The sequence below is a fragment of the Orcinus orca genome, chromosome 10, assembly GCF_937001465.1.
Source record: "Orcinus orca chromosome 10, mOrcOrc1.1, whole genome shotgun sequence".
In the NCBI taxonomy this organism is placed as follows: domain Eukaryota; kingdom Metazoa; phylum Chordata; class Mammalia; order Artiodactyla; family Delphinidae; genus Orcinus; species Orcinus orca.
In genome coordinates this window covers 31,570,054-31,585,652 of record NC_064568.1, presented here as the reverse complement: position 1 = coordinate 31,585,652, position 15,599 = coordinate 31,570,054, and the positions used below count along the sequence as shown (strand labels likewise).

Here is a 15,599-nt window from a genome sequence, read left to right as displayed (position 1 = left end):
AAAACATTCTTGTATCCTTTAAGTTTTTATGTCTGCTTTGAGTTTTTATAGAATTCCTTAAAACAATGTTCACCTGATCTAAGAGTCTTCTTAAATTGATTTTCTAAATTTCTTGAGACAAATGAAATGGGTCCCCTTCCTCATAACTTCTTCCAAAATATAATCCATATGTTCTTCTTAGTTAAGCAAAACAGATGGAAAGAATCCTGATCTCCATCATTAGCCTCTAAAACCTAAACCAAAAAATCAAATGAAGATGTCAGGAATAGATTTTTCAGATTTCCCTTTAAGATTTTCTACGCATCAAGAAGCTAATGGAGGTTACAAAACAGGATAATGGCCCACTGAAATGTCTCCATTGTAAAGATAAGGATAATCAGAGTCAGAGAGGTTAAGTAACCTGCCCAAGGTATCACAGCTAGTAAGAACTGGGATAAGAACCCATTCATTCTCATGTCAACACCCTTAACCATGGTACTACTGCCTTTTTTTTTTCTTCTTTTAAGTACACTTAAAAGCAAGGGTTCCCATATGGAACAAACAGAATGGAATACCTGTTTTAATTAGTGTGAAGAAGCCTCCAAAAGATTTCGAAATTCCCAGATAGCCTCTTTGAAATACTTGTCGTAAAAGGCTAATGAAAAATCAGGCACAAAAGGTATCTAAAACAATAACTAGGTCTAACCCATTATACCCTCCTAGGCTTCCTCATCAAAACATTGGCCCCCAGAATGATGTCTCAATTTCAATCAACTGAGACACTGGAAAAAACTATCCTCAAAAACCCTATGTAAACTCTTCAGCATCAACTTAAATGGCCTCATATGGGTCCCTCCCAGATTTGATGACTCTCTGAGGGATTTTCTGGCAAACTGCTATGTATTTCCTTAAACAGCCAAGGGGAAACAAAAATTAAAATTGATGAGGTTATTGAATACCACCAGAAATATTTATTGTTTGTCCTGGATGAAACCTGACAATATATTTGAAAGGATTTGATAACTTTAGGATTAGAAATTTAGCCAAATAGGAGAAGCTGATATTCAGGGCCTCTTAGGAATTTTTTTAGGCCTTCTCTCCTAAGTTAAATATACTAAAAGGGAAAGAGGCATTCAAACAATAGGTGAATCGGTGTGTCAGTCCTTTTAATCCTAAACCTCCCCATTCATCTTAAAATACCTGTAGACATTGTGACATTAGAAACAGAATTGTCCTGCAGATATACCCCAAAAATCCATCTTGTAAAAAACTTGGATACTTCGTGCCTTTGTGATATAGATTTTATACCCCCATTCTCTCTAGGACCTAAAAGCCATTCTTGGACATGCAAATACCAGGGAGGTAATTCTTATCAAAAGGGGTAAAAATCATTAAAAAAAAAAAACTTTTGTGACTTTTACACAAATACTAGTAACTATAAGGTCTCTGTGTCTCTGTGCATTTATATTTATACATGTTGTAAATGTGTGATATTCTCCACCTCTGGATGGTATTATCAAAACTAATTTGTAGGGACTTCCCTGGTGGCTCAGTGGTTAAGAATCCGCCCGCCAATGCAGGGAACAAGGGTTCAATCCCTGGCCTGGGAAGATCCCACATGCTGCAGAGCAACCGAGGCCGTGCACCACAACTACTGAGCCTGCACTCTAGGGCCCGGGAGCCACAAGTTCTGAGCCCTTGAGCCATAACCACTGAAGCCCGTGCACCCTAGAGCCTGGGCACCACAACTACTGGGCCCACGCGCCTAGAGCCTGTGTGCTGCAACAAGAGAAGCCACCGCAAAGAGAAGCCCGCGCACTGCAACGAAGAGTAATAAGCTCACTGCAACTAGAGAAAACCCACAGGCAGCAACAAAGACCCAACACAGCCAAAAAAATAAATAAAATGAAAATTTTAAAAACTGTGGAAAAAAAGAAACCCTTATAAAAAAATTTGTAAAGTGCTCTCTGATTGGCTTAAAAACAAACAAGTGCATATATATATATATATATATATATATATATATATATATATATAAAAATTAAGGATTGGGTATTCTAAAACTCAGAAATATAGAAACTAACCCAGATGTTTTTCAAGTTTGTGTGATCTAGGATAAATTAAAGCTAGTTTAACTTCACTGGTGTAAAAACAGGCATGTTTCTAGAATTATCAGCATCAAGTATAAAATTTTTTATTTTACCTGGGTTAACTGGTCAGGTAGGCTCACGTTGCCTCTTTTAAAAAATGTGTCAGCATGAATGTAATCAAAGTATGATTGTTAGGAGCAAGTAATAGATATAAGATAAAATGTTTTTAGGTGAACTCTTTAGCAATAACTATATTTTATGTGTACTTAAAAAAATTTCTCAAATCTCTCTGGTAACTTGAAACTTTAAAGATTTTGCAAGTTAAATTAAATAATAGGGTTTATTGAATATCTGGATCATTTCCAAATGGGATAAAATACTGATACATTAATTGCTAAATATAGGTTCATCTACTTTTGGCTTCCTACTATAGAGAAACTAAAGAAAAAGGAGAACATGCTTGTAGAAATAAAAGTTTCCAAGGGTTAAAAGTTATAATTAATGCATGTATTATAATTAAGACTACTGGAAATAGTAGAGGAGACAGCTCTGTATGTAAGGACAGCATGATGTGTTTTTTGGTTAAGAAGAGGTTTGAGGAATAAAGATGCAAATTTGTTGAAGGAAATGAGAGTAATTTTGTCTAAACTAGAACTTCTGGTTATTTCAGAAGACAGTGAGAGAGAATTTTACCTTGTGTAATCAAGCTGGATAAAACTGAATTATAAGGGTTTTTAAATTACACTTTAAAATTAGTAGTGTACTTACGTGAAACTAAAACTTGATTACCTTTCATCTGTTAAAAGGACAGTGTTTTTTTTTATCATTTTGGCCAAATAGATAATTAAGTATTGTTTCATGATCTGTGATCCTATTTAGTCAAGTGTCCAAACTTTTGATATTCTTTGATAGCTTCCACAAATCAAATGCTATATGGAGTCCTTTTGATCTCTAGTTAACTTTGGGATTCAGGGGGCCCCTGAAATATCTCAAAGAATTTATTCTCTCATCTCATAAAAAGGGAGATGTTAAACCAATTTAGGCTTATTTGACATGTTAAATTACATGGGAAGCATTGTCAAATAAGTAACATTAAGCCTTCTTTATGTTGTGTCTGTATAGGTATGTGTTAATAAGTGTTCCAGAAATTGTATGAAATTCCTGGAAGTCTGATATGTCCTGGCATAATGTCTGTCATCAAAATTGAGGCTCACACTAAAAGGACTGAACTTGAATATCAGGGAAATGCCCTAGCTTTTATGCAAAGGCAGTAGCAACAGAATCCGTAAAGATTGTGGTACCTGTGGATGACGTCTATTCTACTTCTGGAAAAAAAAAAAAAAGACCCCTCATTGCCAGACCTTTGCCATTCTGATATCCTTCCAACATGGCAATGGTCTGTTCCAGAAACAGAGAAATTAAGATGGGTAAACAATGGCTGTAATTTAAACAATCATGGCTATAGGAAACCCAAGACAGCCACTTGGATTTTCCAGGCTCTCTGGCAAACCCCAGTTTTCATTTTTTGCATTCCTTCTGCACAGGCCTCATCTCTTCCCTCTGGACCCTTTGAACACCTGCAGCTGGACTTCATTCAACTGCCACTTAGTATGGGCTATCAATACGCTTTTGTTATTGTATGCATGTTTTTCAGATGGCCTGAAGCCTTCCTCTGCCATAAGGTGTGATGCCCTCACAGTGGCAAGGAAATTGTTAGACAATGGGTTTCCCACTTTGGGTAGACCTTTCACAATCTCCACTGATCAAGGTACCCACTTCATTGGGCAAATCATATGAGCCTTAATGAAAAACTGACAAACTACTCGGAATTACCACTGTCCCTATATCACCCTCAATCATCGGGTAAGGTCAAGTGAACTAATGGAAATACTGGTTTCAAGCAGAGCAAGTATTAATTACATGGGACTGCATAAACTCAGGAGGATGCTCTAACATTTTGGATTTCCAGATTTAAGGAAACCTTTTCTCTGAAGCTATCTAGGACTTAATGAAAGTTTGGCAAAGTATACCTTTGTGAACAAAGATGAAACATTTACTTTTCTCCCTACCTGGTCCCTCCAGAATTCAGAATCTCTCAGTGAATATTCTTATTTTCATGACAATATATTTATCTGCATAAGTTCAATAAGAATCTGTTCTCCTTCTCACACTGCACCCAAACCATACGAATATGAGGACTACAGAGAAAAGTCATATAAATGTAAGGCATGTGGGAGAGTCTTCAGTTACCACAAATCTGTTCCTATGAAAGAACTCACCCCAGAAGAACACTCTGTGAATGTAAGCAATGTGGAAAAGCCTTCAGTTAATACCAGTCTGTTCAAAGACATGAAAACAGTCACACTGGGGAGAAACCCTATGAATGGAACAATGGGTAAAGCCTTCAATTGTTCCAATTATGTTAAGATAAATGAGAGCTCTCATACTGGAGAGAAACCCTATGAATGCAAGGAATGTGGGAAAGCCTTCAGTTACTGCAGTACATTTTGAAGCCATGAAAGAACTCAGAATGGAGAGAAATCTCTTGAATGTAAGCAAAGTGAGAAAGCCTTCAATTTGCCCAAATCCTTACAAAATCCTTGGTGAGAATGAACACCAAGCAGAAACGAGATAAATGTGAAAAACATGGGAAATTTTTCAATTTCAACAAATACCATCAAAGTCATATGTAAACTCCCACTGGAGAGAAATCCCACGAATACAAGTAGTACTGGAAAGCCTGATGCAAATTAATTCACATATTATGCTCCTGAAAATTTACAATATGAAAGTTATCAGTTATAAATATATATATATTTTTTAATCAGTCCCTCATTCATAAAGTAATTCTGTGGAGCATGGATTCTGCTTGTTACTTTTACCAATGTACACTGAATTGAGATGATTCTGTAAGTACTCTTAGCCTTAGTACATAAGTTTAATAAGTCATGTTTTTTCATTAAATCAGTTATTAACATTTTTGTCTTTCCATTATGAAGTTTGCTGGATCCATGGGTAAATTGAAGTGTACTTTGAATATGCAAGGAGCTTCAATTTTTATATAATTAAAAAACTGTTTTCTAAGTAAGGGGTCATTGAGAAATGACACTCTGACATTTGTTGGACTTTTCCAACTGGCCTCCTGTGGGAGGTTCTGGATATCTTACCCATTATATATATTTCACCTTTCCTATAAGAAAAATTATATTTTGTTGGCCAGAAGAGCCTTTTTCCATTTTCCTTGCTAGTAAATAGTTGACATAAATTTGTTAAGTATACAAAGGTTGTTATATCGTCACATGTGAAGTATTCTTTTCATCTTCTGCCTTTTGTTCTTTGTCATTACTTCTAATTGGGATATGAATAACAGATTTTGCATTAACAAGGGGGACCTGTGATAGGACAATAAAATCTAGAGTTGGAGATTACCATTCTGGATTGTATCCTGTCAACATAGGTAATGTTATGAAGTACATTTTCTAAAATCTACTGCTTTTATGGCTACATGTTAGAATTCATGGAATCTATGGAAGATGGAGGAAAATAACAGCTTTTGTTTTATTTAATAGCAAAGGAAAGTTAAAAAAAAAAGAAATAAAGAAAAAGAACCTGTTCTCCTTGTAAAACGACACAATTACCAAGGCTTTCACTGGAATGTAATGTTTGAGAGAAACGTACATAGCCTCATATGACCAGACAGCTTCAAGGAACTGCTTGGAAAAATCAAGCTGTTATTTTGCTTACAAGGTTCTAGCAAAGCAATCTTACAAAAATACTTATATGGTCAATCACTGTTCTTGCTGCATGTATATAAATAATCAGGCCAAGTTTAATACAAACAAATTTAGTTTTACTGTGATTATCTATAGTAAAAAAAATGGGAGTAATTATAGGAGAAAAATTAAGTTTTTACCTTTGTAGATATTAGATTTTACTGCTATTAACTGTCACACCTCTATACTGGACTCCCCTGGCCTAAGGTATTGCCTGTGGTCTCGCTGCCTGTTCATAATACCACTTTTGGGAAACATAAACTCACTCCACATGAGATAATCATGGGCAGACCAATGTCTATTGGTATACAACCTTCTGCTGATCCTTTGTAGCCCCATGCTAGTATGATCAGCTACTGTAAGTCTTTAATATCTTATTTTCAAGCCTATTACCAACAGGTTAAAGAAGCTTTCCCATATTCCAATTTAGGGAAAACTTGTTGGTCGGAGTCTGAAGCCTGGTGACTGGATATTCTGGAGGCATTATCAGAAAAAAACCACCCTCAAAGCCCCACTGGAAGGAAACTTACCAAGTGCTTCTGGCCACTTGCACTGCTGCAAAACTAAAAGGCAATAAGCCTTGTATACATATATTATAGCTAAAGGAGGCTCCAACTGACATCTGGTCCTGTACAAACACTGGAGACCTCCAAATCAAGTTGACAAGGATGAGAAGTAGTGGACATCGATGTAGACTGCTTCCATCCAAGACACCAGATCAAGACTTCCCATTTCAGCTAAACACAAAATCTTTTCTTCTCTTTCCTTTATTCTGGCACTGACTTGGAAAGATAATGCCATCAGCCATATCTTCCAGGCCATTGCTAAGGAAGGTAATCTCTAGAATTTAGAACAATTTTTTATGGCAAGCTAGGAAAAAAATCTAACCGACCCCGGCCTTAAATGGGCAAATGCAACAATTCTTGCAGATGAATCCATTAACAATGCCACCTTAGTGGAAAGGATTTATTTTTTGGTGGTTATCATTCTCCTTGGGCATATGAATGCCTAGATGGCTGGTGCACAGCTGGGCAATGCCTCCTAAGTTACCTAACTGTGACCCTAACTGTTCTCGAAAGGGCCTACCAGGAGGCATTTATGATTCAGGATTTGCTTCCCTTGGCAGGTCCCTACTTCCCTGGTTAGGAATAAATACAAATGATGCTATGATCAGGAACCTTTCCTTAACTCTTGAAAGTACAGCAGGATCCACTGCTAATCAATAGCCTCCCAGCAAAGATCCTTGGACTTTCTGGGGGGGTTGAAATTCAGTTACATATTAAGCAAGCCACTTGGCTTAAGAAGATGACTCTGAATGGGGTCTTTCTTTGATTGGTTCGGGTCTTGGAGACCATAGCTTCAAAGTCCACTCCAAACACTGGAAATTATCCTGCTTATTATAATCATAGTAATCCCCCTGGTGCTTTGTATCCTCTCAAAAGCTTTAAATGCGTGTTTGCAGCCACTAACCACCATGCAAATGATCACCCTAAGACTAGAACAGAAAAGAAACAAAGAGAGTAACCAATTTAAGGATTATGAACCATGACCTGTGAATGTCACAGGGCTTAAAGAAAAATGTCATGACCTATGGATGCAGAGAGTGACCTATGGCAGCTGAGAGTGGCACTAATGCCTTAATTTTTTTTATCACATCTCATTTATGCTGAGAGTTTGATCAGAAGGGGGGAATTGTTAAAGAAGAAGCAGACCCAAAATGGAGTCATTTGCTTCCCCTTACCTACTACAGCAAACCAGGACTTAACTGCTGTTCCAACTCCTCCCAGAAATGACCTTGTGTTTAACAATGGTTAAAGAAATTATTAGGTAGCATGAAGCTGAATGTCTAAGACTGCTATGTACCATAACAACATCAACATCATTTTTTATTTCAGAAAACCTTCTTCTCCTTACCCAAATCTCCATCTATCCTGACTGTATAAATATTTCAAATGTCTCATAATTACTCACATATCTTCCATGCTACAAAACAGAAATGAATTTACTCAAAAAATTTTTTCCTCCAAAAATTAGATTTACTGACTCATGTCTTCATGGTAAATGACGGTTGATAGTGAAACAATCATCTAACATTAAATTCAAATATCTGTATGTTTCTCAGATTTTAACATGCATCAGGATTCCTTAGAGGGATTGTTAAAAGCAGATTGCTGGGACTCTCACTTCTAGTCAAGATAAAGTACAAAGACCAGATTTACCCCCTCACCTAAAATAATTTTTTAAAAAACAGACAAAATTTATTAAACAATGGTTTTCAAGACCCTGGACACCAGGCAATGAAAAACAATGATTCCTGAAAGACAGAAAACAAATGCAGTAAGGCCTGAATCTGAGACTGCCCCTGCTTACTGCCTTGAGAGTGTTTCCAGCCCATAGCACAGAAAGGGGAACAGAGGGGTAGGCTGGTGAACTCCTTGAGCTGAAAGTCCGAGGAAACCAAACTTTAGGGCAGAATGCCAGAGAGAGAGCGAGCAAAGAAAGAAAAACACCTTGTATAGAAAGAGATCTACAGAAGGCTTCCCCTAGAATATTCAGCAGAGTACCAATAAGTACATGCATGTGCAGAAACGACCGAAAAGCCAAAGACTCATCAAAGGATTAAAGAGAACAGTGCCTGTTCCCATCAGCAAGACTGAAAAAACTCATAATTCATGGGATAGTGAGTAGGATACTCAAGAAGGTCTCCCCTCAGTAGTGAAGAATAATTAGTTCTATATTGAGGACTACTTCGAACCTACCTAACAAGTCATAAAACACCTGAAAGGACCAAATGTTTGCAAATAGCTTAACTGCACCCTAGAACAAAGCTCAAGAAATTTTTAAGAATACAAAAATATCCAACGTCTAACAAGGTAAAATTCTGGCATCTAACCTAAGATTATTATTTTTTAATATTTATTTATTTTATTTTATTATTTATTTTCTTTATTATTTTGGCTGCATCAGGTCTTAGCTGCGGCACTCAGGATCTTCGTTGAGGCATGTGGGAGCTTTTCGTTGCGGCACATGGACTTCTCCTTCGTTGCAGCGCGTGGGCTCCAGAGTGCGTGGGCTCTGTAGTTTGCAGCACGCAGGCTCTCTCGTTGAGGCACGTGAGCTCAGTAGTTGTGGCGCGTGAGGGTTTAGTTGCCCTGTGGCATGTGGGATCTTAGTTCCCTGACCAGGGACTGAACCCACGTCCCCTGCATTGGAAGGCGGATTCTTTACCACTGGCCCACTGGGGAAGTCCCTAACCTAAGATTATTGAGTATACAAAGAAGCAGAAACACATGACCCATAATAATGAGGTAGTCCATCAAAATGAACTCAGAACTGAGAGAGACGTTATCTTAAATAAGTACAGGACTCCCCTGGTGGCGCAATGGTTAAGAATCCGCTTCCCAATGCAGGGGACACGGGTTCGAGCCCTGGTCCGGGAAGACCCCACATGCCATGGGGCAACTAAGCCTGTGCGCCACAACTACTGAGCCTGCGCTCTGAAGCCCGTGCGCCTAGAGCCCATGCTCTGCAACAAGAGAAGCCAACGCAATGAGAAGCCCGCGTGCCGCAACAAAGAGTAGTCCCCACTCACCGCAACTAGAGAAAGCCCGTGCACAGCAACAAAGACCCAATACAGCCAAACATAAATAAATTTTAAAAAAAAGTACAGACATGAAAGACAAAAGACATAAATCAAGCTTCTAGAAATAAAAACTACCACGTCTGAGAAGAAAAATACACTAGATAGTTAACAGCAAATTAGACAATACAAAAGAGAAGACTAACTTAAAGGCATAGCAATACAAAAGTATCCAAAATGAAATACAGATAGAGGAGTAAAACAAAAACATGAAAAGCATCAGTGAGCTGTAGGACAACCTCAAGCAGCCTAACACGTGAGGTAACTGATGTCCCTGAAAGAAGGGAAGGGGGACAGAAAAAATACTGGAAGAAATAATGACCAAAAGTTTTCCAAATTTGATTACAACTATAAAACCACATATTCAAGAAGCTCAACTGACCCCATACAAGAAACCTGAATAAAACTACATCAAAGCCTATCATTAACAAATAACTCAAAACCAGTGACAAAGAGAAAATCTTAAAAGTAGCAAGAGAAAAAGAGACTTATTAGCTACCTAGGAACAAAGATAAAGATGACATATTTCTCACTGGAAATAATGCAAGCAGGAAGACAGTGGAGCAGCATTTTAAAATACTAGAAGGCAAAAAAACAGCCTAGAAATCTATATGCAGCAAAAAACATCATTTAAAAAGAAGGTAAAATAAAGATATTCCCAGACATACAAAAGTTGAAAATTCATCAACAGCAAATCTGCACTACAAGAAACGTTAAAGGAAGTTCTTCAGGCAGAAGGATAATTATACCATAAAGAGCTACACAAAGGAATAAAGAGCACCAGAAAAGGTTAGGTATAAGAGTATACATGTAAGAATTTGTTTTCTTACTATTTAAAACTTAAAAAAAAAATAATGAACTATTTAAACAAAACTAACAATAGGGCTTCCCTGGTGGCGCAGTGGTTGAGAGTCCGCTTGCCGATGCAGGGGACATGGGCTCGTGCCCTGGTCTGGGAGGATCCCGCATGCCGCGGAGCAGCTGGGCCCGTGAGCCATGGGTGCTGAGCCTGTGCGTCCGGAGCCTGTGCTCCGCAACAGGAGAGGCCCGCATACCGCAAAAAAAACAAAAAACAAAAAACTAACAAGACTGTATTGTGGTATTTATAACTTATGTAAAAGTAAAATCCATGAACAATAATATTACAAAGGCTGGAAGGAGCCAAACAGAAGTACACTATTATAATATTCTATACATCAAGTGGCATAATATCACTTGAGGGGAAACTGATAAGTTACAAATGTGTGCTGTAAATCTTAAAGCAGCTATACTAAAATAATAAAACAAAGAGTTATACTTAATAATCCCACAAAGGAGATAAAACAAGATCATAAATATTCCATTAATTCAAAAGAAGTCAGAAAAAAAAGAAAAGGGGAACAAGAGCAGATAATACAAACAGAAAACAAATAGCAAGATAATAGATTCAAATGTAGTTTTTTTGTAACCATAGCAATAATCACAGTAACTGTAAATGATATAATTATACCAATTAAAAGGCAAAATTTGTGAAATTGGATAAAAAAGCAAGAACTAGGGAATTCCCTGGCAGTCTAGTGTTTAGGACTTGACACTTTCACTGCAGTGGGCCTGAGTTTGATCACTGGTCAGGGAACTATAAGACCCCACAAGGCATTCAGCGTGGCCAGAAAAAGGAAAAAAAAGCAAGAACTACATTACCTACAAAAGTATTTTATTTTATTTTATTGAAGAGCTGGCTCTTTTAAAAAATATTTATTTATCTTGGCTGCACCAGGTCTTAGTTGTGGCACGCAGACTCCTTAGTTGAGGCATGCAGGCTTCTTTTTTTTTAATTTTTATTTTTTTATAAATTTATTTTATTTATTTCTTTTTGGTTGCATTGGGTCTTCATTGCTGCGTGCAGGCTTTCTCAAGTTGTAGTGAGCGGGGGCTACTCTTCGTTGCGCTGCGTGGGCTTCTTATTGTGGTGGTCTCTCCTGTTGCAGAGCATGGGCTCTAGGTGTGTAGGCTTCAGTAGTTGTGGCATGTGGGCTCAGTAGTTGTGGCTTGCGGGCTCTAGAGTCCAGGCTCAGTAGTTGAGGCACACGGGTTTAGTTGCTCCGCAGCATGTGGGATCCTCCTGGACCAGGGCTCGAACGCACGTCCCCTGCATTGGTGGGCAGATTCCCAACCACTGTGCCACCAGGGAAGCCCCCATGAGGACTTCTTAGTTGCGGCATGCAGACTCTTAGTTGCAGCATGTGGACTTCTTAGTTGCGGCATGCAAACTCTTAGTTGTGGCATGCATGCAGGATCTAGTTCCCCGACCAGGGATCGAATCCAGGCCCTCTGCATTGGGAGTGCAGAGTCTTACTCCCTGGACCACCAGGGAAGACCCTACGAAAGTATTTCAAATGTAAAAATACAAGTAGGTAAAAGTATGGAAAAGATATATCATGCTAACAATAGTCATAAGAAACCTGGAATTCTATTAATATCAGACTAGATTTCTGAGCAAAGTATACACAAATCTACAATTATGGTCAAGAGATTTCAATAGCCCTCTCTTAATAACTGACAGAACAAGAAGGCAGAAAATCAGCAAGGACGTGAACAACACTATCAACAAACTTGACCTGACATTTATATAACACTCTACCCAACAACAGCAAAATACACGTTGTTCTCAAGTGTACCCAGAACATTTACAAAGATAAACCATATTCTGGACCATAAAACGAATCTTAAAAATTTAAAAGGACTCAGATCATACCAAGTATGTTCTCAGACCACATTAAATGAAATTTGAAATCAAGAACAAAAAGATTTTTAGAAAATCTATAAATATTTGAAAAGGAAATAACACTTCTAAATAACCCATGGATCAAAGAAATCCTAAAGGAAATTATAAGGTATTTTGAACTGAATGAACATAAATATAGAACGTATCAGAATTTATGGGATGCCACTAAAGCAGTACTTAGGGGAAACTGTATAGCACTAAAAACCTATATTAGAGAAGAGAAAAGGTCTCAAATCAATGACCTCAGCTTCTACCTTGAGAAACTAAAAAAAAAGACCAAATTAAAACCAAAGTAAGCAGAACAAAGGAAAGCCAAAAGTAAGAATCAATGAAATGGAAAATGGAAAAACAGAAAATCAATATAACCAAAATCTGGTTCTTTTAGAAGATGAATAAAATTCATAAGCCTCCAGTATCAGGAATGAGAAAAGTTACATCACTATAGTCTCTACAGATAATAAAAGAATAACAAGGGAATATTATGAACAATTTTATTCCCTTAAATGCCACCACTTAGATGAAATGGACACAGTTCTTGAAAAACACAAAATAACAAAGCTCACTCAAGAAGAAATAGATAACCTTAACAGCCTTGTATCTTTTTAAAAGTTGAAAATGTAAACACCTTCCCACCAACCATCATTTAAAGAAGAAATAATACCATTTTGACACAAAGTCTTCCAACTCAGTCCATGAGGCTTGATACCAAAACCAGACAGTCATTACGAAAAGACTACAACCCAATACTGCTCATGAACACAGATGCAAAAATTCTAAACAAAAATTGAGCAAATCAAATCCAAAACTATATGAAAAGGATAACATATCAAGGCTAAGTGGTGTTTAATCCCAGGAATACAGTTGGTTTATCATTCAAAAGTTGATCAGTGTTAACAAACCAATTATATTCATAAAATGAAAACAAAACAAAACCATATAATCATCTTGATAGATTCAGAAAAAGCATTTAACAAAATCCAGAGTCCATTCCTGATAAAAACTCAGCAAACTAGGACTAGAAGAGAACTTCATAAACTTGATAAAGGACATCTACAAAAAACCTATAGCTAATATCAGACCTAATGATAAAAGTCTGAATGCTTTCCTTTAAGATCAGGAATAAGACAGATGTCTAGTCTCATACATGTTATTCAACATTCCATTGGAGGTTCCAGCCAGTGAAATCAGGCAACAAAAATAAACAAAAGTCATCCATATTGGAAAGGAGAAGTAAAACAATCTTTATTCATAGATGGCATGATCTTCTATGTAAAAAAATATGATGGAATATGCCAAAATAAAGCTACTACATCTAATAAATGAATTTAGTAAGGTAGTGGGATACAACATCAATATACAAAAATCAACTATATATTAGAATTTTGAACTGGACTTTTTAATGAAAATTGAAAACTGAATTTTATAAAGTGATATCATTTACAACAATATCAAACATATGATAGGCATATGGGTAAATCTGACAGAAGATGTGAAAGATTTGTACCTTGAAAACTCTAAAATACTGCTAAGAAATTAGAGAAGACACAGATAAATGGAGAGATATATTTTGTTCATAGATCAGAGACAATTTTAAGATGTCACTTCTCCCCCAATTTACAATCCCAATCACTAGCAGTAATTTGTGTAGAAATTCATAAATTTCTGCTTCTTCAAAAGACCTGTTATGAAAATGAAAAAAGGTATATAAACTTTGGAGAAAAATTTTGTAGACCGTATATCTGAAAAAGAATTTGCATCAAGAATATATAGCGAGCTTCCCTGGTGGCGTAGTGGTTATGAATCTGCCTGCCAATGCAGGGGACACGGGTTCGGGCTCTGGCCTGGGAAGATCCCACATGTTGCGGAGCAACTAAGCCCATGCGCCACAACTACTGAGCCTGAACTCTAGAGTCCTCGAGCTACAACTACTGAGCCCGCGTGCCACAACTACTGAGCCCGCGTGCCACAACTACTGAAGCCTGCGCACCTAGAGCCCGTGCTCCACAATGGGAGAAGCCACTGCAATGAGAAGCCCACGCACCGCAACGAAGAGTAGCCCCCGCTCACCGCAACTAGAGAAAGCCTGCACACAGCAACGAAGACCCAATGCAGCCAAAAAATAAATAAATAATTTTAAAAAAGAAAAAAGTATAGAGAACTCTCAAAATTCAACCACTAGAATTTAAACAACTCAGTCTTTAAAAAGAGCAAAGATTTTAACAGACACTTTACCAAAGAACATATACAGAAGACTAATGGAAAGCACATGGAAAGATGTTCAACATCACAGGTCATTAGGGAAATGCAACTTACAATCCCAGTGATACAACAATACAAGCATATTAGAATGGCTAAATTTAAAAAGGCTGGGCAGGGAATTCTCTGGTGGTCCAGTGGTTAGGGCTCCATGCTTCCACTGCAAGGGACACAGGTTTGATCCCTGGTCGGAGAACTAAGATCCTGCAAACTACACGGCATGGCAAAAAAAAAAAAAAAAAGGCTGAGCATACCAAGTGTTGAGTAGGATGTGCAGAAACTGAAACTCTCATACACAGTTGGTGGAAACAAATTAGTATAACCACTCTGAAAAAGTCTGGCAATTTCTTAAAAAGTTAAACATTCACCTACCATATGATTCAGCTATCACACGCACTATCACTCCTAGTATTTACCCAAGATAAAAGGATATATATGTCCATACAAAGACTTGTACATGAGTGTTCATAGCAGCTTTATTTGTAATAGACAAAAACTAGAAATGACCCAAACGTCCATCAACAGGTGACTGGATAAGAAATTTGTGTTATGGCCATATAATGGAATACCACTGAGCAATAAAAAGAATCAACTATTTAAACATGCAGTATGAATGAATCTCAAAATCATTATGCTGAGTGAAAGAAGTCATATCACTCTCTGCACTGGGAGCCACTTTCCTGCCACAGCCCCTTACTCCCCTCCCTGGTGAGGAGTACCTCTGAGCTGCTGGGCCGACCACTGTCTGCAGTAGTGATGAAACAACTGCAGATGCTGACAGATGAGAGCCTCAGCAGCTTGGCAGCCTCAGGGTTCTTGACCTCGCTTATCCCTAGGCATAGCTTCCAAACCAGTGCCACTGAAGGGACACTGACACAGCAGCCATGTTCACTGGGGCCGGGGCTGCCACAGTTGGGGTGGCTGGGATTGGCACTGTGTTTGGGAGCCTCATCCTTGGTTATGCCAGGAACTCTTCTCTGATGCAACAGCTCTCCTCCTATGCCATTCTGGGCTTTGCCCTCTTGGAGGCCATGGGACTCTTTTCCCTGATGGTAGTCTTTTCCATTCTCTTTGCCATGTTAAGGAGCCCTCTCTAA

The 15,599-nt window shown here is 37.9% G+C and overlaps 1 pseudogene; it reads left to right on the top strand.

Annotated features, from left to right (window-relative positions):
• Positions 1–15,599, top strand: part of LOC117200666 (ATP synthase F(0) complex subunit C2, mitochondrial-like) — a 19,127-nt pseudogene extending 3,528 nt beyond the window's left edge.